We start from the raw sequence: 26,294 nt of genomic DNA, 5'->3' as shown, positions 1-26,294 counted from the left end.
CACACACATACATATGTACATATATATATATATATATATATATATTCATATGCATATATATATTCATATATATATATATATATATATATATATATGCATATGAATATATATATAAATGCAGGAGAAAATGCATGCGAAAAATATAAAAGTTGAAACTTTTCTTTATTCGTTTTATATTGCTAACGTGCAAAAATGTTATTATAATTTTTTTTTTTTTTTTACAAGGACATATTTTCGACTGTACCATTCAGTCTTTCTCATTGCAGTGGAGGAGCTGTCCATATATATATATATATATATATATATATATATATATATATATATATATATATATATATATATATATATATATGTATATATATGTATATGTATATATATATATATATATATATATATATATATATATATATATATATATATATATATATATATATATATATGGAGCGTGAGAGAGAGAGACTTGTTTGTTATATACTGAATTTTACTGGGTTCGAATAATTCAATAAATTTTCATATATCAATGAATTTTAAGCCAAAAAGAGATTACTTAAAATCTAAGCTACAAAATTATCATATTTCATAATTAAGCATTCATATATTGTATTAACAGGACCAAGACTTCAAAAAAGGAATTGGTAGCAATAAAAAGTGTATTTCATTTTAAGTTACAATTGTTTCAAGACTAGTTGGACAATTTCAAGCATTATGGTGTTTGAAATTTTTCACATAACCAGCATTTCTTCAGACTTCTTGAATAAAAAACACTTTAACAATAGAACATTATTTAAAGAAATTTCAGTTAAAGAAAATAAGAAATAAGCTCTTGACAAAGGATGCGTCCGGGATAAATGTTTCCGCATGATTCATTTCCTTTAAGGGAAATTTCTTTGAATAATGTTCTATCCAGTCGACTAGGGTTGCGATTAATTATTTTCTGCGTTGATTCTATTTTCTTATTATTATTGCTTATAGTAGTCTGTGCTACATTAGGCATAGTTGAGAAGGATAATTTAATAGAGTTTTTATTTAGGACCGTGCTGTATATGTGAGGATGCTTGAAAGAATCTTCTACTAATTTAAAGAACTCTTTTGGGATATTAATTTGGACGTTATTATTGTATGGGGGTTGAATCAAATATTGAACTTTCTTCTGATCCGATTTTTTTGGGGTGTCTGTTCAACTTGTATGACCTTTTCATTGTTAGGAGTATTTGGCGTATTGTTATTCAATTTTGGCTTATTATTTTGCTTAGATTTGCGTTTAGTGGGTAACAAGGCTGGATAGTTTTTTAGCATTATTCGTATCGTACTTAATTGCGTCTTTGTATACCGGTGCGTTGTTATAAAAGGTGGAGCTGTCATTGAAAATTTTATTGTTTGCAGAGAGATTAGAAATTCTTTTTGACACTGAGGTAGGGATTGCCTTAATGACGGATCTAGGGTGATTGGAGAATCTGTGGACATAGTGCGCCGACAAATTAGTTTATGGTAGGGGCAGTATGTTCCTTCCTTTATGTGTAAGGTTACGTCTAAGAAGTTTCAGGTGCTGTTTCTTTCTTTAATATTATACTAAGGCCGAAACTTTAAAAAATTCTCTTAGTTTGATTATGGTCCTATTGTACATTCTGGGCCTAGCCTTAGTTACTAATAGGGCGTCGTCCCTGTACAGACCTCCTTACGGGTCACTATTACTGAATCTGTGTTTAATCTCATTTAATAGGTAGATTCTTACCAGATCTGTTATTGTGAAGAGTCTGACGAGCCCATCACTATATCGAAGTGATCAAGGGTGTCTTTTCTGGTCCACAATTTATTATCAAATTGTATTAAAGTCTTTCTTGCTAGTAGAATTAGACTAATTTCTGGGTCGGAAAGGTCCGAGTTATTTTTTGCTAAGATGAGCGCTTTGTTTAAAAGGATAGGGAATATAGATTGGTAATAGTTGTCAATGTCAAATGTTATGAAGCTTAATCTTGATTTGTCTTTGAGATTAATGAACCAATCTATAATATTGTCCGATCATTGCCAAAGGGAGAAACTTATTTTCTTTTTTATACTTGGTATTATTCTATCTAGTATGGTTTTACTTATTCTTCCTAGGTCTGATTTAGAGGTTCAAATAAGCCTGATGCAGGGATTGCTGTTGAAATTAGGCTTATGGTCCTTTAGGGTGAATCTTAGGGTAACTGGGGAGAGGATTTCTGTGTGGTTATTCAGGTTCATGCTAGTGAGTAGGTTCTTAGCTTGGTTGTTTATATTATGCATTGAGATTTGCGGTACTTTAACATAAACTTGATGGCCTTAGTAATCGGATTTCAAGAAATTTAAAGTTTTATTGTAGACGCTTGAATCTATTTTTCCCAGTGAAGGACTTCTTTAATTTTTTGTTCGAGCTCTTACGCTTTCCCGGCTAATTCTACATCTACACTCAATCACCCCTTTTCTTTTCTGTGTTTGTATATATGGATATATATATATATATGTGTGTGTGTGTGTGTGTGTGTGTGTGTGTGTGTGTGTGTGTGTGTGTGTGTGTGTGTGTGTGTGTGTATATGTGTGTATATATATATGTATATTTTTTTATTTTACTTTATTTTTTTTTCACGGGACCATTCACCCTCACACCTCACCCATATTTCCTGTTATTCTGATCCCCCACTTGTCTGTATCCCTTTTTTACGCATTCCCTTGTAATTTTTATTAACATTGTAATAATAATTATTATTAGTAGTAGTGGTGGTGATAGCGGAGGTAGTGGTAGTAGTATTGTTATCACTATTATTATTATCATTATTATTATTATCTTGTTTTTAACGCTATTATTATTATTATTTTTTTTTTTTTATTATTATTATAGTATTCATTATAATTGCTGTTATTATTAGAATCCCGTTATTATCCCCGTCATTGCGACCATAACCGTTACCATTACCATTATCTTCATTTTCATTGTTATTACCTTCAACATTGACATTACTTTTATCACAACTATTTGTAATATTATTTTTATTTTCTATCTTTATTTTTTAATTTCTTTTATCTTTATTTTTACTTTTATTTAATTTTATTTTTATTTTTATTATTATTACTATTATTATAATTATCATTATTATTATCATTCCCTACTATTATTATTAGTATTGCTACCACTTTTATAAGTAGTAAATGTCCCCTTACTTTTCTACCTTACCAACTATATGCATTCTTAAACCTTTTGCATCAAGTTAAACGCACTCATAGACATTGCCATCCTATCCTCCGACCGTCCTCTTATAATCATACTCCCTATATCATAACAGAAGAAACTTAAAAATATTGCCGAACATTACATAATCAATATTACAACCTTGCATTAACCCCCTAATGAACCCTACGCTAGACGCCGCATCTTTCCCATGCTGCCTAGCACCTTCTCTACTCTTCTGATGAGAAGCATTAGGCTTCGAAATGCCCTGGCATAAAGAGTCCCTTCTATCCTCCTAATTTTGCTTGTATTCCATTATTCAATGAATTATTCATTCTATACCTACCAATATATAGTTTTGTGACTTCATTTCATACTCTTGTTGTCCTATTATATATATATATATATATATATATATATATATATATATATATATATATATATATATATACAAATTTACAAAGGATGCGACGGAGATAAAGTGTTCTTTTCCGCATTGTTTAATTGTTAAAGTGTGTTTTTATTTAAACAATATGTCCTTTGAAAATTTTCACAAGAACAGCCTTTCTTCAGACTTATTGTTAAAGTGTTTTTCATTTAATAAGTCTGAAGAAACGCTGTTCTTGTTAAAATTTTCAAACGACATATTGTTTGAATTTGTCGAAATGGTCTTGAAACAATTGTAACTAACAACGAAATACGCTTTTTGTTGCTATCAACCCATTTCTTGAAGTCTTGGTTTTTGTTAAAACACACACACACACACACACATATATATATATATAGCATTTTATTCGATTTGTTTTGCTCGCATTCTGAAACTATATATATATATATATATATATATATATATATATATATATATATATAGTTTCAGAATGTGATGAAAACAAATCGAATAACATTTATTTAAAAACGATTCATACATATACCAAAGACAACCAGCGGTTTCATTGTATTGGAACAGCCTTCTGTGGCCGTTAAAACTAAATACAAGTCATCAGCGTGTGATGGAAGGAGGAAAAAGCGGAAAAATGAACATGTCGGTATATAGTGGTGGTAGCCAGTCAATACATTCTTTGTTACAAGATTTTTAAGATGCACAAGTAGAATACATGATTTTATTAGTAAAAGTTTTCATTAAGTTTTTTGGGGGGAATCACCACTTATCAATGCCAAAAGGCTACTAGAAGATGAGGTTTATATATATATATATATATATATATATATATATATATACATATATATATATATATATATATATATATACTCATTAAATCCGTAACGAGCTAAATCTGCTGATTCGTATTTATGTTCTCAAACCATAAAATAACGACTTTAGTGAAAATCTACATGCCATATTTTTCTCAATGTTATCTTATGTTCTAATTTATATTTGCTTCATCTGATGTGCACGTTGCAATTCGTTTTATATGGAGTTACGGTCAAAAAATATTCTTTATGGTTCTTAGGGAAAATCCTGGTTCGCTAGATGTAAATACATTACTGATCAAAAATTTAAGATTACTTAAAAATTAAAAAAAAAAAAAAAACATTTTTTTAAAGATAGATTTTAAACTCATCCGACTTAAGGTTACCGATACGACAATCATGGTTATGGAAACAAGAAGTTGCATTCCAAAGATTTATTTTTAAAATTTACAGTTTTATTAAATCAAGTTTTTTACACATGATCAAAATTATAAGACCAGAGAAAAAAATTCTAAATATTATTAAAAAATGTATGAAAAGTATATGAAAACATTCAACAATCAAACTTAATAATGAGTTCTACCTACGCTTCTTTGGGTCATGCTTGAAATAAGGGTTTTCATTAAGGTGCCGGGGATCCTGCTCCAGTTTCTGAAGATGGCTTCACGAAGTTCATTTTTTTTGTTGAATATTGTTTGCCATTTCGATAAACCTCTCTTGTCATCCATCCCCAAACATTTTCAATATGGTTCAAGTCCGGTGAGCATGCAGGATGTCCCAGGAGATGGACTCCATTTTCTTGTAGAAAGCTCAAGGTCTGTCTTGCAATGTGGATTGCAGAATTATACTGTTGGAATAACCAGCCATCTCTACACAAACAGTAATCTTCCATCATCAAAGATGCATTTTGTAGAATGCTAACATAACCAACTGCTGTCTGACGACCATGCATCACCTGGAGCCCCATCGTCCCTCTGTAAGGAAAGGCACCCCATACCATTACGAACCCTCCACCACTATGACGTGTGGAAAAAAATTTGAAGGGGCATGTTTTTGTCGTGCCAATTTAGCTGGAAGCCATCAGGATCCTCAAAATTGAATTTTTTTTCTTATCAGAAAACAGGACTTTCTTCCACTTCTCAACGTCCCAGGTTTGGTATTCACGACCAAATCTTAAGTGGCCCACTTTGTGACTTGGAAGCAATCGAGGAATTTGTTTACGCTTTTTTATTTTCCATGCCTTTTTGTTGTAAGTGTCGTCTGATGGTTATTGGACTGTAATCAACATCTGTAACCACCTTAATTTGACTAAAAGAAAGTCCTCTGCCATTCATAACAACCCGTCTGACTCTCCTACTCAATACAGGAGAAATTTTGTGAGGGGGGCTACCAAAGGATTTTGCTTTTCTATAATTCTCAGTGTTCTTTAGAAAATTGCAAATCATAATTTTACTGCGATTTATCTTAGCTGCTATCGTTCGCTGTGACAAACCTTGCTTATGGAATCCTAGAATTCGAGAGCGTTCAACTTCAGTTAGTTTTCTTGCTTTAGGCATGGTAATACCTTTACACAATGATTGCTAATCTCTAACTGAACTAAAAACATTAAAATTACCATGAACCTGACAATTAATACCCTTGGTTTTATAATTTTGATTATGGGTAAAAAGCCAAATTTAATAAAAAGGCAAATTTTTAAATAAAATTTTTGGAATGTACTTTTTTGTTTCCATAACCTTTTAGATTGTAGTATTAGTAGACTTAAGTCGGAAGAGTTTAAAAAATATCCTTAAAAAAAGGTTTCTTTTTAAAGATTTTTAAGTGATCTTAAATTTTTGATCAGCAGTGTATGTATATAAGAACGTTATGTCCATGGCAAGTACTCGTCTGTGCTCCAATTTCTTCTCCCCCCTCGCTAATCTTTCACGAAAATCACCCGTTTAGCTGAAACCACTCACAATAATTTCCCGCGCTCTTTATTTGTGCCTAAATCAATTAATTTTTTGACTTTTCAATATATTTTCCCATCTAAGTGAATAAATTTTGTATTTCTGTTTAAATTTTCTGGTCTAATCGAAGGGAAATAATTATATCTTAGTATAGAATTCGGTAAATTATTTTTTTAATTTATTTTATTTACTTTTTATTTTTATTTTTTTTATTTTGGGATTTAGCATTGTGACTATCTTTGGAAATAATTAGTCTGTTTGTGTCTTTTTTAGGAATATGTTAATTTTTTCTGTTTTATCATTAATTTTGGGTTTTAATTTTTCGATCAGTATTGATTCCTTTAATGTTAGATTTCTGTGGTTTCAATCATTTGCTAGTTTTCTAACGCTTATGTTTTTATTGGGGTTATGCTTGTCAGACATGTTTTTGTAAAAGGACGTGATCTTGGTGGTAATGTGTACTTTGATCCAATGCAATGGTCTGATTGAACTTTCGATATATGATTCATTGCATATGGTACGTTGAATTTGATGTACTGATTATGTTCGTCCGCATAGTCCTGTTCTGATTTTTTTTTTACTATAAAATTGAATAAAAAAGAAAGGCAATATATTTCATGTTTGTGTGGTGGTCGATGGTCTAAAACGTTTGTTGACAGCCTTTTATTATTCATGTTCTACAGTTATTCGCCCACATTTATGCTAACGATTTACCAAATTTCTGGATTTGATCAGCAGTGCATGTACGTATTGTGAGATATATTTATTTTCCAAAAGATTCTTAATCTGCTTTATTTATATGGTACGAGTTTTTTACACAAATCAGCAACATTATGTGGTAATTTAATATATGTGTGTGTGTGTGTGTGTGTGTGTGTGTGTGTGTGTGTGTGTGCGCGTGCGTGCGTGCGTGCGTGTGTGTGTATGTGTGTATTTATTTGGAGGAATTATTTTATTCGTAGTGTTTTTTTTATAGAGAAATAAAGTGCCTTCATTGTATTTCTATTAGATAGTTAACTTAGTATCGCATTTCTATTAAAATGTTCAATAATTGTATAAAGTTCATTGGGTTTCTTAGTTTCACAAGTTCGCAAAACGGAATGTTTAACTAAAGGGTCTTCTAGATTTATTTTGATCCCCCACGAAAGGAGGATGGTTCTGTAAATTCCCCCTTGTCCGTTCGCCCGTCGTCTGTCCACACTTTTCTCAATAACTACGCCTTGTATTTTTTTTTTTTTTTGATTTTGCACAAACATTAAAAATGATATGAGTAAAAAAGTAACAGAACGGATTTTCTGGGAAAACTCCGGTTGGCCCAGTAGCGGAGTATTTCGGGTTTAAATGGATAAAATTGACACTTTCTGAAAAGTTGTAACTAACTGATTTCTATATAATTTTGTTTGTCTATACTTCGCGATAAATCTTGGGTGTGACCAAGGGGCTCTTTTAGGGCTAATAAAAACACTCCATTTTTTTAGCCTATTTTACCATATTTGGCCAAAAAAATTTATGTATGTCTATTAAGCTGTTTGGCATGGTTTGAACTGAAATTTTTATATGTTAAGGCCTTGGGGATTTTGGGGCTAAATGGGGGGTACAAATGATGAACTAAGTCATTTCTTTTAGTTTATGCATGGCGCAGAACTCAAATTTACATACGTTAAGGACTAAAGCTGAACCGTTTGTTCATTTTCACTAGGATTTGATGTCGCCTGGGGACATTGTGGCTAAATGGCGGGGGTAAATGCTGAACTTAGTCATTTTCTTTATGCTTCGTTCACTTTGCACTCATAGGAGGTCATGTATGCTTCATTTGTTTTTTTATTAATTATTATCAACATTTCTATTATTTTTATTATCAACAAAGCTATTCCAATACAATGAAACTGCTGCTTCGTTTTTGGAATATGTATGTATAGTTTTTAAATAAATATTTTAGCTTTCAGATTCGCGATCGAGCATTTTATTTGATTTTTCATCGCATTCTGAGACCCTATATATATATATATATATATATATATATATATATATATATATATATATATATATATATATATATATATATACTCATTAAATCCGTAACTTGAGTTTAATCTGCTGAAACCATACAATAAAGCACATATATTGCCCTGTTTTATCTTCGGAATTATTCAATCTAATACCTTCTTATTTATATTTGCTACATCTGGTGTACAAGTTGAAATTCGTCTTATATAGAGTAACTGTCTTCTTCATGGTTCTTTAAGGAAAATCTTGGTTCGCTAGGTATAAATATTTACGTATTGTTAGCTATATTTATTTTTCAAAAGACTCTTTAACTTCTTCATCAATATTATACGCGTTCTTTACTCGAATCAGCAAAATTATGAGTGTCTGTTCCATTGTAAAGTGGTAATTAAAAAAATATGTATATTATATTTTATATTATTGCACTATTGAGCTATCTAAATTATAACTTTGCTTTATTTTATATATATATGTGTGTGTGTATATATATATCAATACATAGAAAATAAATATAGAAAAGATATAAAAAGATATGACATTTATATATTTTTCGTATTGATATTTATCCATACATATTTATACATGTATATACATATATACATATATATAAATATATATATATATCTTCTATAATTTAAAGCTGAATGTCTGTGTGTGTATGTGTGTGTATGTGTGTGTGTGTGTGTGTGTGTGTGTGTGTGTGTGTGTGTGTGTGTCTGGTCACAAATAGGCTCCTATATGGTTGACTATTAAAAAAAAAACTGATTACATATAATGATAGAAAATATATCCAGACACAGGAATGGGTATGTTTGATCTGGCAGAACGGTGGTTCATTAAAAATGTGGGGTCTGCGTTAGCGCATGGTCTAAAGAGTATGGAAATAAAACATTTAAAAATTAAAAAAAAAAACGTTCACAAGTGTTTTTGATATAGATGTACATAATAATACTTTGATAAGTATGTTTTTACTTAAATAGGGATGGTATGATAAAATTGTGGGGTCTGCGTTCGCGCCTGGCTTCCATAGAATGGAAATAGGCACAGACAATAATAAAGACTTTTCATATCTATCTGCGTAAGTACACTTTGATAATTATGTTTCAGTTTGAAGAAATATGGTATAATAAAATTATGGGGTGTTCGTTCGCACCTGAACTCCATAGAATGGAAATATATCACAAAGTTTAACAAGGTTTTTTAATATAGATCCACAGAATATTGTGATAAGTGTTTCAGTGTGAACAGGTATGGCATAATAAATTATGGGGTTTATCTATTTTATTTTTACTTTCATCATATTTTGCTTTGGTTTTGATACCCCCAAATTCGAAGCTATCTATTTACGACCCTTTTTATTATAACCTATCATACTTTCATAAATCAGAGTCCATTTTCCGTAGGCTGTTTTTGAAACCAGTCAACAAATCCCAACATAGTGCTCCAGTAGTTTCTACCTCTGATAGTAGCCCCCTACACCAAAGTGGCAATGTGCCTTGTTTGGGGTGAAAATGTAATAATATATATATATAAATATATATATATATATATATATATATATATATATATATATATATATATATATATATATATATATATATATACAGTGATGATCATATTTATTGGCACGGTAAAATAAAAGTTAAATTTTGTCTAATAAATTCTAAAAAAGGGATTAAATTAAAGAAAATAACAAAGTATATTATGTATTTTTAACTGGCCTTTCCGATGCAGCAATCGGATTTTAGAAAAGATAAATAACAAAGAAACAACAAACATAATTGCAAAAAACCCTTGTTCAAAATTATTGGCACGGCTTTGTTTTTCTTTTAGTATCAGTATAATATCAATCAATTTCCGGTTTACGTGCTTTCTGAACTTTTTTATAGCCATATTATGCTTGTTTAACGCTAATTCAGTGAATAATTTTTTTCAGATAATTTTCAGATAGCGATTTATTTAAACTATTATAAGTGACTAAATTATAATTTTCAATCGCCATGGTTAAAACTAAGGAACACAGCGAAGACGTCAGGAAGCTTGTTGTAGCATGCCATACCAATGGGGAGGGCTATGATAAGATTTCAAAGAAGCTAAACCTTCCCAAATCCACTGTTAGAGCCATAATAAACAAGTTCAAATCGCAAGGCCACGTTATGAGTTTAGAGGGTAGAGGGAGAAAAAGGATTCTTTCCCCAAGAGATGAACGGAAAATTGTTCGACAAGTAAAACAAAACCCAAGGATCTCTGTTGGGGAGATTGTTGATGAACAGAGCACCTCTGGAGTGAATGTATCTCGACATACAGTTGGTAGAGTTTTGAAGAGAGCTGGTTTAAAAGCATGTCGTCCGAGAAAGACTCCCTTATTGAAGCCTATGCACCTGAAAGCAAGGCTAGCCTTTGCAAAACGTCATATTGATAAAGATGTTGCATTCTGGAAACGTGTTCTATGGACTGACGAAACGAAAATAGAGTTATTTGGCCATAATAAAGTGTCTTATATTTACAGAAAATCTGGCGAAGCTTTCCTGCCTAAGAACACCATACCCACAGTGAAGCACGGTGGAGGCAGTTTGATGTTTTGGGGATCCTTTGCTGCCTCTGGACCAGGGCGACTTGTTAAGGTCACAGGTAGCATAAAAAAGGAAGATTATGTTAAAATATTGGATGAAAACCTGAAAGACTCTGCTAAAGAGCTCTCACTTGGTCGTCGTTGGTGGTTCATGCAAGATAATGACCCAAAGCATTCGGCTAAACTGACTAAGAAATGGCTTGAGGACAATCATATTAATGTTTTGGAGTGGCCATCACAAAGCCCAGACCTTAATCCAATTGAAAATTTATGGAGAACATTAAAATTGAGGGTAATGCAAAGGAAGCCTAAGAATCTTATTCAATTGGAGAATTATTGTCAGGAAGATTGGGCTAAAATTACTACTGAAGAGTGCAACAACTTGGTTGTAAACTATGAAAAGCGACTGAGGAAGGTAATCAAGGCCAAAGGATATACAATTGATTATTAAATAAATCGTGCCAATAATTTTGAACAAGGGTTTTTTGCAATTATGTTTGTTGTTCCTTTGTTATTTATTTTTTCTAAAATCCGATTGCTGCATCGGAAAGGCCAGTTAAAAATACATAATATACTTTGTTATTTTCTTTAATTTAATCCCTTTTTTAGAATTTATTAGACAAAATTTAACTTTTATTTTACCGTGCCAATAAATATGATCATCACTGTATATATATATATATATACAGAGAGAGAGAGGTGTCTGTGTGTGTGTGTGTGTGTCTATGTGTGTGTGTGTCTATGTGTGTGTGTGTGTGTGTGTGTGTGTGTGTGTGTGTGTGTGTGTGTACTCAATATACAAACTTTGGGCCGAACGTAATGAATTTTTTGTGAAAGAAAAAGGCGGTTAAAATTAAGAATATTCATAGTTTTAGTCCTGAATTAATAAGCTATTTAAAAAAAGTATCTGTTATAAATTTTGCATTTTGACAAAAACATTCATTTTTTATATACCTCTATTAATCTGTAAAATCGTCTTGGTCTATGTATCTGCGTCTCAGTAACTTTCTTTCGGATGACTCGATTTTAAGGAAATTTAACACGAAGTAAGTAATTGCTATACATATTATGAGATGATTGACCAATTTTTCTGATTTCAGGTTACAAATGAACAGCTACAGCATCAATTGGGATACACCCTACTAAAGACGGATTGTTACATTTGATGAATTTCAAAAATGCAATCTAGCCGCGGGGACACTTTAGAAGAACGATATGCAATAAAAAAAAATTCCGTTTTAACTTAGAAACATGCCAAGGAAACGTATGAAATGCTTCAGACGGCTTTCGGACCATCTTGCATAAATCATCAGTTTTCGAGTTGCATATATATATATATATATATATATATATATATATATATATATATATATATATATATAGGGTGGGCTGAAATTAGGGTCCTATTTTTAAAAATTCATAAATTCATGTAAGTTTTAAGAAGTGTTTTTCGGCCAAAATTTGCTTTGTTTATTTCAAAAGATTTCGGAAGGGTCAGCCTACACACACATAAAGTTTGAGGAGTTTAACTTTTATTTTGTGGAAGTTATTGAAATTTAAAGATAGGACCCTTATTTGGGCCCACCCTGTATATATATATATATATATATATATATATATATATATATATATATATATATATATATATTTGTAGTTATCAACATACAGTCCTGTTTCGTTGTATCACAACTCATCAGTGCCGCTAGACTAGCACCTCTGTATATATATATATATATATATATATATATGTGTGTGTGTGTGTGTGTGTGTGTGTGTGTGTGTGTGTGTGTGTGTGTGTGTGCAGATGCGATATTGAACCTGGGTTATAGTAAAGCTCAACGTGGAGAGCAGGTTTTGAAGGAGGAAGGGAGATTCCGTGAAAAAACATCCCATACAAACACAATAATATGTATGAAAAAAATATATGGTTGGTTGTTTTTGTTTTCTGGTGTATCACCGGTTTTCAGGTTATTTAATTCTAAATCCACTTATTAAGAAGAAACATTTTTAATAGAATATATATATTTTTTGCTGGTCGGTTTTTATTTAACCTAAATTTGGGATCCTAACAGGTACTACCACTCCGGATCAGAGTGAACCTGGGAGCAATGGCAATTAAAGGGTGGCTCCACACTTCCCAAAGCCCGCAACTGGGGCCTTAACATCGGATATAGTTCAAGGTCATATCCAGGATTGAAAAAAAAAGAACAAAAGAACTAATTACACACGCACAACGTTTAATGAAGAAAGAAAAATGCATACGTAAAACTTTATATGTTGAATATTTAGAAAAGAGAAAGTTTATAAGAGAAAATCTCAGAAGAAAACATGTCACTCGATGTAAAAATCAGAAGAAAAGAACACGTTATACTGTTTAAAATAAACGATGCGCCGAGATTAGAAAGAAAGACAAATAAAACATGTTAACTGACACACACGCAGGCGAATTTATCAAATGGTTTCATTTTCATGCCAATCATTGTAACAGTGTTTTGATTCGTGTGCGTGTGACATAAAGGTTGAAAAAAAGAATGGCCATCGCTGGATTTGACCTGTTTGTTTTAAAAATGGATGCTCTTTTTGGGTCAGAAGCAATGGACAGTTTCTGAACATTGTGAACGTTGTTTCTATTTCAGTTTTGAACGGCATTTATTAGACAATTAAAAAAAAGGACTGGAAAAATGTTGTTTTAAGTAATTTACTTTGAAGTTAATGTTGAATGTTGGAATAGAAAAAATTTGTATTGATGATTTTGTATTGTGTTATGCATTCTATTATGTATTGTATAATGTATTGTAAAATGCATTGCATGATGTATTGTATTATGTATTGTATAATGTATTCTATTATGTATTTTATTATGTATTGTATTAGGTATTTTATAATGTATTGTATAATGTATTGTATTATGTGTTGTATTATGTATTTTATAATGTATTGCATTATGCATTTTATTATGTATTTTATAATATATTGTATAATGTATTATGTTATGTATTGTATTATGCATTGTATAATGTATTCTATTATGTATTTTATTATGTATTGTATTATGTATTTATAATGTATTGTATAATGTATTGTATTATGTGTTGTATTATGTATTTTATAATGTATTCTATTATGCATTTTATTATTATTTATTATTATTTGTATTTTATAATATATTGTATAATGTATTGTATTATGTATTGTATTATGTATATTATAATGTATTCTATTATGCATTTTATTATGTACTGTATTATGTATTTTATAATGTATTGTATAATGTATTGTATTATGTGTTGTTTATGTATTTTATAATGTATTCTAGTATGTATTTTATTATGTATTTTATAATATATTGTATAATGTATTGTATTATGTATAGTATAATATATTCTATTATGTATTTTATTATGTATTGTAAAATGCTTTGTATGATGTATTGTATTATGTATGGTATAATGAATTCTATTATGTAGTTTATTATGTATTGTATTATGTATTTTATAATGTATTGTATAATGTATGGTATTATGTATTTTATAAGGTATTGTATTATGTATTGCATTATGTATTTATAATGTATTGTATAATGTATTGTATTATGTATTTTATAATGTATTGCATTATGTATTTTATAATGAATTGTATTATGTATTGTATTATGTATTGTATAATGTATTCTATTATGTATTTTATTATGTATTGCATTATGTATTTTATAATGTATTTTATAATGTATTTTATTATGTATTGTATTATGTATTTTATAATGTATTCTATTATGTATTTTATAATGTATTTTATAATGTATTGTATTATGTATTGTACTATGTATTGTATAATGTATTCTATTATGTATTTTATAATATATTGCATTATGTATTTTATAATGTATTGTATTATTATTGTATTATGTATTTTATAATGTATTCTATTATGCATTTTATGTATTTTATAATATATTGTATAATGTATTGCATTATGTATTTTATAATGTATTTTATAATGTATTGTATTACGTATTGTATTATATATTGTATAATTTATTCTATTATGTATTGTATTATGTATTGTATAATGTATTGTATTATGTATTGTATTATGTATTGTATAATTTGTTGTTTTCCAGGGTCTGTAAAATCTTATTTTTAAAAATAATTAACAGCAAAAAAAGTAAGATTATATTAAGATTAGATGGTCAGCCTAATAAAATGTAGAGAGGACAAGATTAAATTTACGTAGACTGTTATTATTGTATTATTTTCATGGGTGTTCACAAAGTATTTTTTCGTCATGAGTTTTTTTCAAATTCTAGTAGATCGGCTGGAAAAAGCACGATGTAAGTGGTTCTGAAAAAAAAATCGTTTACCGCATGCTATGTAAATCAGGATGCGGTGACCATTTTCGGAAAAAATTTCCGACATAGTATACAATAATAAACGGGATGATAGTCCAGCGTTCGCGGTTTAGTTGCTAATTAAGTATAGGGAACAATGGAATGTTTTCCTAACATGGTGTAAGGGGCAGAGAGGTGCAAAATCAAATCTGACCATTATGTTTCGAATCACTCAGGATGAGATGATAATAAAATATGCCGCAAATACATAATAACTATGGAAGTAAAGATTGCGCTATTAGGGAATTAAAAAAAGGGTTTCACATTTTATATCTCAGTTTATGTATGTGGTATGTTTTTAGTTTGGTATCCTGAAGCGGTCCGAGTTGGACATTTGGAGAAATCACGCACCTCATCATCGGGATAGCTAACGGTTTAGTGGGATACTTTGTACCGTTGGGCGCGAATGGGTTTCAGGTCACCTCAATTAATTGTTTAGTTAAGGGATGTGTTACGTTTTTCCACGATCTGATTTGGAAGACTGAGGGTTCAGAACTTGGAAGTTAAAGTGAATCCGTTCATAGAATTATGAAGTTAGCAGGTACCTTGGAAAATTGAATGCTGAAACTTAAGTAGATATGTTTTTTTCTGTTTTGGTTTCCAGCAGTAAAATATATATATGATCATTAAAGGCATGGAGAGGTTTAGAGTTTAACACCTGGAAGAAGGAGTCAGAAATCTGTCGGATGAGATGTCAATTCTTTTTATTGATATAAGACGGGAGACGCCTTGATTTTGGATATGGCAGGGGAATGGCTGAGGTATGCCATAGGTCGTGGAAAAAGGGGTCCGGCCGGATAAACCAAATAATACGGGAGATATAGAAAACGTATATCTGCGCCGTGCATTTGTTGAAAAAACGTGTGAATAAATTAGAAAAAAAATAGAGATGTTATCTAACGTTTTCTTGGCTCGCAGGCTCGAAGATTACAGTGATAATAGATATACATTAAAAACAAAGCAATGGAGGAGTGTTAGTTTATATTGGGATTTATTTAATGTTTATATATTAAAGTGTAGCAATGGATTTTAGCTGAGAATGTTTACATAAATTAACTAGGTTAAATAAAAATAAAGGACCTTGCCCGGGAATACATGGAATAGTCGCACGTTGAGATACGTGTACTTTTTTAATGATGACGCAATGTAACTGAGGTCAAGAGGTCGAGAAGGTTAGAGGAAGGAGTAGAGTGAGTTTGGTCACGGAAGTGAACAGACTTGCTTCAAGCCAGGAAGAGGAGCTGTGAAGAACAAGTATGTAGACACGAAATGCAGACTCCTAATGAGGACCATTTGAGACGGCTGAAATAAAATATATCTTTAAAATACAAAGTGTTGTTCTGTGGTTTCACAAAAGAGGAAAGAACGGAGGTCTCAATTGGTTATGGTGTTTGTCATTTCATGTTTCGTCACGGAGCTCAGCAGTGAAGATAGAAGAACTCTTTAAGAAAGAAAGTTATAAAGCATATATTATTCTTATAAAAAATGATACCTTTAAGAAAATATGAACTGTAATATATACCTGTGTGATAAATCTCTGATAAAAGATGGCTCAGCTTATACGTCGATATCATATCCCGCTGGCTAAACAATAATACATTATACGTTTATAACGCGTGCCGTTAAAAGAACAACATTTCTCACCCACTTTTATCATCGCACAATATATATATATATATATATATATATATATATATATATATATATATATATATGACTTGGGTACATCAGCTTGATTAAAAACAAACGAAACCAAAACTAATGAAAGAAATATGAATATAACTTGTTCGTTCAGCTATAATCGAAACCGAAACCAAAACTTATAAAGTTTTCTTTTTTGTAAAATTATTTATAAAAAAAATAGATGACTTAAGTGTCATCTGCTATAATTGAAACCGAAACCAAAACTTATGAAGAATTCCTAGCAAAATTATTTATTACAAGAAATGGAATTCCGTAACGATTAAACAACAGTCACTCGGATGCATATATAAAATATATTGTAGAGTATATTGCACTGTAGAGAACCTACTCTTGATTTAATCAAATTATTTTGTATATTATCTTGAATTTAAGTTCAAAATCCAGAAGTCAAATATCGTTATTCAATTGTACTCTGTACATACATTTCTTACGCGTCCAGGTTATAAATAAAAAAAAAACTATTGTTGATTTTATATTTTGGTCCCTTTTGCTTATGCCGTGAGAAAACTTCTAAATGCACTTGTGATGTTAAGCTTTATAAGTGCGTTAACTTTGTTTAATAGGTGCCTGTTTCTACTTAAAGCGAACCTAAGCGGATGTAAGCGTGACATACAAAATAAATAACACACACGAAATCCTATAAATATATAGATACTGAAATCGTACTGTATACGTTCTTCTTATAAGCCTTGCATAGACTATTAATTCATTACAGAATTAAGCTAATTTGTATATTATATTATTTGTATAGTATATTGTTATAATATTTAACGACATTTATTTTAATGATTAGTTCCACGTTACTTAGAGTTTATAGGAAGAGATTTGTTGTAATTGTTTTTCTAGCAATATGGTTGAACGTTGATTTATTTAATTCCTTTTTAATTTAATGTATTAGTTAATTATTTACGACACAACTTTCGTTTAAAAAGCGAAAGTTTACATTTTCAAGCTGTAACAATAACCGATTTGTAAGAGACTATGATGAAATAATAGGTTTTATTAAGCACGCCAAATTAATTTAGAATTTTACCCACCTAAATGTTCTTATAATCATGCATATATATATATATATATATATATATATATATATACATATATGTATACATACATATATATATGTATGTATATATACAATTGTGTGTGTGTTTTCTTTTATATCTTATATATACATAGAACTAAAAGCAACAAAGCTAAAAAAAAGAAAGAAAGAAAGAAGTCTACCTCAACCGTTCACTTCCTTCTCATCTTTCTGCTTAAGCCTATGGGAGGGGAACATATCTACAATTCATTTTTATAGTTTTCGATTTTTATTATGATCTTTGTTGTGTCCAAATCAAAACATTAATATCAGTTTCACATTTATCACGAACGTTTTCGATTCTTTGTCGAATCGTCATCAGCTTAAAACGCACATACATATACATATATATATATATATAGTTATCCACATACAGTACTGTTTCACTGTTTCACGGCTCATCAGTGCGGCTAGACAAGCAACTATCTGAAACCAGGATCAAAACCCGACCGCCCAAACGAGAGTCAGAGCTTATATATATATATATATATATATATATATATATATATATATATATATATATATATATATATATATGCGTGTGTGTGTGTGTGTGTGTGTGTCTGCATGTATTCAGGCAGCATATTTTCTGTTAAGCATATTTCATTAATAAAATAAACGTCTTTTGTTTATTAATTCTGTTATTGATCCTTTCCAACTTCCGAATAACATTCTACATCTCTGGCAGAAACTGGCTGATGTAATCACCATATTTGTCATAAGCCAGTGCTTATATCGCTCGCAGCGATGGACCTGGATAAAGCTTCAGATGCCTCTATTCAGTGACTTAGTCCACAATATCCTGTAGTCTACATTGTAGAGAACTTACTCTTGAATTCATAAACTTATTTTTATTCAATAGCTAGAATTTAAGTTCAAAATCCAAAAGATAAATGAAGAATGTTATTCGGAAGGTGAAAAGGATCCAAAATAGAATTAATAGAAAAAAACATCTGTATTACTTAATTATATATATATATATATATATATATGATGATGATTGCAACGTCTTGTCAGACGAGTGCCACTCCCTCAGACATTTAAAATCCATGAGCCCAAATGCCTGAGGGAGTATCTATACAAAGATGATGTTACAAAGTCTTAGCTTTGTACGACAGCTAAGTCTCTCTCTCGGTTCAAAAATGTTGAGATCCAGCAACAAGCAAGAGCAAGATAGCCAGCAACAAATTAAATTGCAGACCAGCTTAATGCGGGTACTGGTCTCCCGCTTTATGGTTTTTTAATCAGGGGTTTGCTTCTCCTAGAAAGGTTGCCTTCACCACGGCTTACGGGAGCCCTCTCCACCCCAATACACATATACACCCACAATATACACGGTGCTAGTTGGCCGTTGACCCAGAAAAAGAGTTCATTCGCCCTTTGTGTCAGGTCATGTCATATGCTACTGGTACCATGTAACCCAGTACTACCTGCCTCATGGTCGGGTCACAGGCGACTAAACTGGTTCCCCCACCAGACTTGTTTGGTGAGGAGGGCGGCTAGTCTCCCTGAAGGATATATATATACATACATACATAAACGCATATATATATGTGTGTATGTGTGTGCGTGTTAGTGTGTCTGTATATGTCTGTGCCTGTGTGTACCGTGCCTTCGCATTCCAGTTTTTTGCAATTATACGTCCTAGCTAAAAAAAAAAAATGTTTAACAAACTAACGTACACACAGTTTTCTATCAGTAGCATGCTTAAAAGCACAAGTATCAAAAATATCCTCGTAAACCACACAAGATGGACACGTGTATACTTATAGATAACCAGTACGCTACTTAGTATGCGTGCACATGTGCATCTGTGGGTGTATAATCGTGTGACCTATTATTATTTCGATTTGTACGTAAATGTTTCTCATAAATTTTAACCAATAATCTGTCTGCCGATATCAACTTGAACGAACAGGTGTTTTCATAAAGGATGGACAGAAAATGACAAACCCACTTTAATATTTAATAATCCCTTTTATATTTATCTATAGTCCTGTAATTTTATTTTGTGTGTGTAGTGATATTCATATTAAAAACGCCGTCTCTCTTTATTTATAAAGAAGATTCCAATTTGTTATATATGAGTTGTAGAATTGCATTCATCTGTAAAATATCTAACTAATTTGCATATTCTTTTAAACATTCATTTTAATAAATACCCATTAAGTGTTTCCAGTTTTTTTATGGGATGATCATCTTCAGTTAACTATTACGTGTAATTATATTCATGCCCATATTCTACATGATTTATACTTGCATAATATTTGCGTAAAAAGATTATAGTAAACAAAAATCTCTTTCTTTATATATGTTTATGTATACGTATATACATTTGGTTACAAAATTTGTCCTAACAAACTCCTCTGTCAGTTTTTAGACTACAGACATGAAACATAATATTTAGAGTATTCGAACCCATGCGAAACTTTATATTTAGGTTTGAGCTGGGGAAAATTCGGTGCAAAAGTGTGAAAATTTTTAAAAAAATGAAATTTGCCAGGTAAAGATCAAAAGACGGCATTACGAATATGCATGTAACGTAATAGCTATTGGTTTATGTTTAATTTTTTGGGCTTGTAGCAAATACTTCTTTATAGTTCAGGCATTAACGTCAAAGGAAAAGTAAATCCTACGCGTAACGGTTTGTTTTCGATTCTCAGTGGTGACGCACGAGCCATTTTTTTTTGTGTTTCACTTTTTTACTTGATTACTATATATTGGGTCCAACATAATATAATAATAAATACGAAATCTGCATTGATCAAAATATATTTAAACGAATGTTACTACCGGCCTATGTTAGGCAGCCTGCGAGTTCAAAATAAAATAACGCTTTCAGACAGGATGATAGGTTTGATGAAAATGAAAGCGTCGCTTGAGAATATGGACCGATCCGTAAACACAATAGAACGTTATTTATACAAAACACATAGGAAGAACTGCTGGAAAAAATGCTTTGTTCACGATCACAGACAGCCTCTCAGATACACAAACAGAACGGAAGTAACTGTACTAAATTAAAACGTCTTCAAGTCCAACGTAAACAAGTTCTTGATGAACCGTAACCCTTAAGTAATCCAGGGAACGAAGGTCTTTGAGATTTTATTTGATTTTACTTTGAGTTGTTATATACTTGTTATGAATCTATATGCGCTTTCTACGCCTCGCGTTGCAAGCAACACGGTGCAAGAGCAAGGGAAACACTTCTCTTAATCGGTTTCAAAAGAATGTCTGGTTAAAGAGCCGGAAACTCTAGCCATAACCCATAATACCAATTTAATCATTTAGTCTTAAGCTCTACCTATAGTCAAAACCAAAGCGCTCAAAAAGGAGGCCGTGTGATACTTAAGCCAATTATTTAACAAGACGTCGCAGCAATCTTAGTAATCTTTTACCGACGTAAGAAGGGAATATGCAATTTGAACCAATTATTTTTTGTAATTTCCGTAAATCAGCAGTAAAATGCCACTGATCCAATATAGAAGTCTCGAAATAAAGACGAAACGTTGATGAACACATAATACGGTTTGTTCCTTTTTTATTTTCTCTCTCTCTCTATATATATGTATATGTGTGTGTGTGTGTGTGTATGTATATATATATGTATGTATATGTATGTATATGTATGTATATGTATGTATATATATGTGTGTATATATATGTATATATATGTTTATATATATATATGTATGTATATATATGTATATATATATGTATGCATATATATATATATATGTGTATATATATGTATATATATATGTTTATATATATATGTATCTATATATATGTATACATATATGTGTATATATATATGTGTGTGTGTATGTGTATACATATATACAGGGTGACCCCCCCCCAAAAAAAAATAGAGGACATTCAATTGTTTTTTTGAGCATTTTACGGTCAACGGAGAAAAAAAAGGCCAAAGACCCTAGTGTTTTGATGTGATTTTTTGAATATAATAAACTAGTTATGACTAAAGTTTCATTTCATTCGGACAAAACACTAAGAAACGTGGCCTAATTAGAGTTGGTGCCTGTTCTTTTTGGTTACTTTGTACATATGGATAATTATACTTTCAAAATAATATATATACCGCTACCCATTTCGGTGTACCAATTTGGTTAAGGGAAAATTATTCCCAACTCACATTTAGGTAAAAATTCACTTTCGTAAATAACTGAATTCATTCAAGACGTGTCGCAAAAACAAAAAAACAAAAAAAACATATACGTAAATCGCGATACATCTAGACAGTACGATAGGTGGACGAGGGGTAAGGGTTTAGGCGTCTTACAATGGGTTCCAATTTTTAATCTCGCTAGATTCAGCCACTCTGATGAGCCGTAGACGAGGAAACACGTGTCAGCGGATAATTATATTTTAAAAATAATATAATTATATATATATATATATATATATATATATATATATACACATAAATACATATATAATTATTTACTATAATAATTATTAAATACCTACAGTGTTTCATCCTTTCGGAAATCATCAGTGCAGAGTCTTACACCAGTCGATCGATCCGAACCCGGCAAGAGAAGCCATTTCTGGTTTCATTAGCAAGGATCCAATCCATTTGGCTACCGTAAACAGCAAGAAATATCGTTGAAATTTATTTTTAAATGCTTTTTCACGCCTGACAGAGTGATCTAATAATTATATGATGATCTGCGCATCAAGCTAAATTGACCGACTTTTTATTTAAACTGAAAGGGCTCAACGATAAGAAACGGTTATATATATATATATATATATATATATATATATATATATATATATATATATATATATATATAGGCATTTTGATAGAACACTTTCTTATATTATAAATTTCTGAAAAATGTTTTTTATAAATATGCCTAACCATTTCGGAATCTTTTGGGACCGAACTCACACAAAGACACAGAGAAATACGGTTAGCAAAATGTATTATATATATATATATATATATATATATATATATATATATATATATATGTGTGTGTGTGTGTGTGTGTGTGTGTGTGTGTGTGTATGTGTGTATATGTATGCATATATGTATATATAAATATGTACATATATGTATATATATACATATATATGTGTATATATATGCATATGTGTATATATATGTGTATATATGTGTATATATATGTATATGCATATATATATATATATATATATATATATATATATATATATATATATATGTATGTATAGGCAAAATAATTTTCACATTACTCAACAAAATGCATCCCGTATTAAAGTATACTTATGAAGGGGAAAGCAATTCTAATTTAGCCTTCCTTTATGTATTGATAACATAAACTCCATTAAATTAGCTGACATCAATTTACCGTAAACCAACGTTTACTGCTGTGTATAGACGGTGGGATTCATTTTGCCCTAACAAACGAAAGTACAATTTGATTTGAACCTTAACACACCGTGCCCTTATGATTTGTTCACAATCTAAATTGGATGAAGAACTATAAATGATTACTAATGCTTTATCAAACTATGAGTACCCTCTTGATGTGATAAACTCCGCCATAAAAAGGAAAATAAATGATTTTTCCCAAATAAAATCTAAGATGGCGGCTAAATGTCCAATTTACATTCGTTTACCTTGGTTAGGCATAGTGAGTGAAAAATTCGCCAAACAGATTAGCTCAGCTGTATAACATTGCTATTTTTCCTCTGATGTACGTGTGGTGTTTGCGACAAAACCATTATTGGCATCTTCTCGAAAGGATGTTCTGCCCCTCCCCATCATATGAATAATGTTATTTATCAATTTAAATGTAGTTGCAGTGCCAACTACGTGGGAAGCACAACCCTAAGGTTAGATGGTCGCATCCAACAACACGTACCTAGTAAAATCCGGAATGGAAGCTTCCAACCAACGGACATTTTGAGCAATACGTATGATTGCGCTATAACGGACCATTTGCTTAAAAAAACTGCGTTTTCTATCCTGAGTCACGCTCACTCGTTATTTCATTTGAAGGTCTTGGAGACTATTCACGTCTGGTTAAGGAGACCTTCTCTCTGTAAGCAGAAGGAGTGTATTTTAGGTTTGGACGTGATTCGTCTCTAAGGCGTTTTCTCCCCATATCATAACGATAGATTTATTTTAGTTTTTCCTCTCATTTTTTCTCCCCCCCCTCGATAATTTGATTTTATTTTAGTCGCTCCCACTTTTAAATTCGTTTTCCCGAAAGAAATATATATATTAAAAAAAAAACCTCGATTTGGCATTTGAAAAGAGAGGGTGAAACCTGGTCGGCCGACTCTTCCCCATTTTCTATTTTTTTTTCTCTCTCATTAAATATTCTCCCTCCGTCCTACTTTTTACCATGGATACAAAAATACTCAGTCTTCCTCTTTTCATAGCTATAATATATACATATATATATTAGAAAACCAGGATACGGCATTAGAAATTAGTGATAAAATATAATAAAGTGTATAATACACATGTATATAATCAAATAATATATAAATAAAACCGTAAGGCGGGGAAAATATCGTACCCAGGAACCGGAAACACATCGTACTGCACATCGTTATCTGAAAAAAAACCGTATCCTAGGGCCACCGTATCCTGTGGTGTTACTATATATATATATATATATATATATATATATATATATATATATATATATATATATATATATGTATATATATATATGTGTGTGTGTGTGTGTGTGTGTGTGTGTGTGTGTGTTAGTATATCTGCACGTATGTATATGTATACATAATAGCGAAACTGTCAGGTCATGTCATATGTTACTGGTACCATGTAATCCAGTACTACCTGCCTCATGGTCGGGTCACCGGCGACTAAACTGTTCCCCCACCAGACTTGTTTGGTGAGGAGGGCGGCTAGTCTCCCTGAAGGATTAAAAACAAGACCTTCCAAAGGGCGAATGTACTCTTTTCTGAGTCAACGGCCAACTAGCACCGTGTATATGTGTGTGTATATATGTGTATTGGGGTGGAGAGGGCTCCCGTAAGCCGTGGTGAAGGCAACCTTTCTTGGAAAAGCAAATCTCTGATTTAAAAAACCATAAAGCGGAAGACCAGTACCCGCATTAAGCTGGTCTGCAGTTTAATTTGTTGCTGGCTATCTTGCTCTTGCTTGTTGCTGGATCTCAACATTTTGAACCGAGAGAGACTTAGCTGTCGTACAAAGCTAAGACTCTGTAACATCATCTTTGTGTAGATACTCCCTCGGGCATTTGGGCTCATGGATTTTAAATGTCTGAGGGAGTGGCACTCGTCTGAAAAGACGTTGCAATCATCACATAATAGCGTTCTTGTTATATGTTAAAAATACAAATTCAAAAAAGGCTTCAAAAATTTTAATTATTCGCCCTATATTTCTCGGTATGGTATATGTCGTTAAAATTATAATACAGTGGGTTTGTTTAATATGGCTTTTGTGTGTGCATATATGCTTCTGAATGTATGCGCTTACATATTTATAAACATGGTCGTCTATAAATATTTGTTGTTGGTACGGGTATTTCTCTACGTGTATAGTTGTGTCTCTGTGTTAAGACATTCAGCTATGGTTCAATTTCACGCCCCCCCCCGGCTCCCGAATGTAGAGGCAATCTATTTCTCTTCTCCTGCTAGCAAACCCCACTCATCAGTGTGTCACCTCGAAGCTACGTGTACATCTAAAAAGCTGCAAAGATTTCTTCTTTTTTTTTTACTATAGTTTTCGCCATTGTGTATGTTGTTAATTATTTTAATAAAACTATTGTAGAATAAAATAATTCCCTTTCGTTAAAGCACCCAAGCATCAAAACAACCAGAATATAAAAATAACTTTACTAAATAAATAAATAATAATATTACTAGCATGAACACCTTCGTCTCTTTAATGAAAGAATTTCTTCCTGAAAAATTAAAGACCTAAATAAATATAAAACTAAATGAAAGAAAAATCGCTTTGTATGTGAGGCGTCAAACGGTTATATTGCTATTTTTAATGCAAATTTAAAAACATGCATTCGCTGTAGATATTTTGTTAGATATTGGTAGGGTAATGCCGGAAGTTGTGCTAGTCAATGGTTATTATGCTCGTTATAATATTTGTAAAAAGATAGAACGTTATCATAGCGAAGCAAATATTTATAGATAAAATTATTTATTTTAACACGTTTTAATAGAAAAGAATGTTAGAA

At 31.2% G+C, this 26,294-nt stretch overlaps 1 protein-coding gene across 1 annotated transcript in view; it reads right to left on the bottom strand.

Moving 5' to 3' along the window:
* The window catches only part of LOC145259607 (contactin-like), a 193,192-nt gene that overhangs the window by 68,466 nt on the left and 98,432 nt on the right, over positions 1–26,294 (bottom strand). The window lies entirely within an intron of this gene.

Source organism: Euprymna scolopes, chromosome 35 (assembly GCF_053919585.1).
Source record: "Euprymna scolopes isolate OS-2025 chromosome 35, ASM5391958v1, whole genome shotgun sequence".
NCBI classification, from domain to species: domain Eukaryota; kingdom Metazoa; phylum Mollusca; class Cephalopoda; order Sepiida; family Sepiolidae; genus Euprymna; species Euprymna scolopes.
Note: the sequence above shows the minus strand (reverse complement) of the source record. Positions and strands in the feature narration are given on the sequence as shown.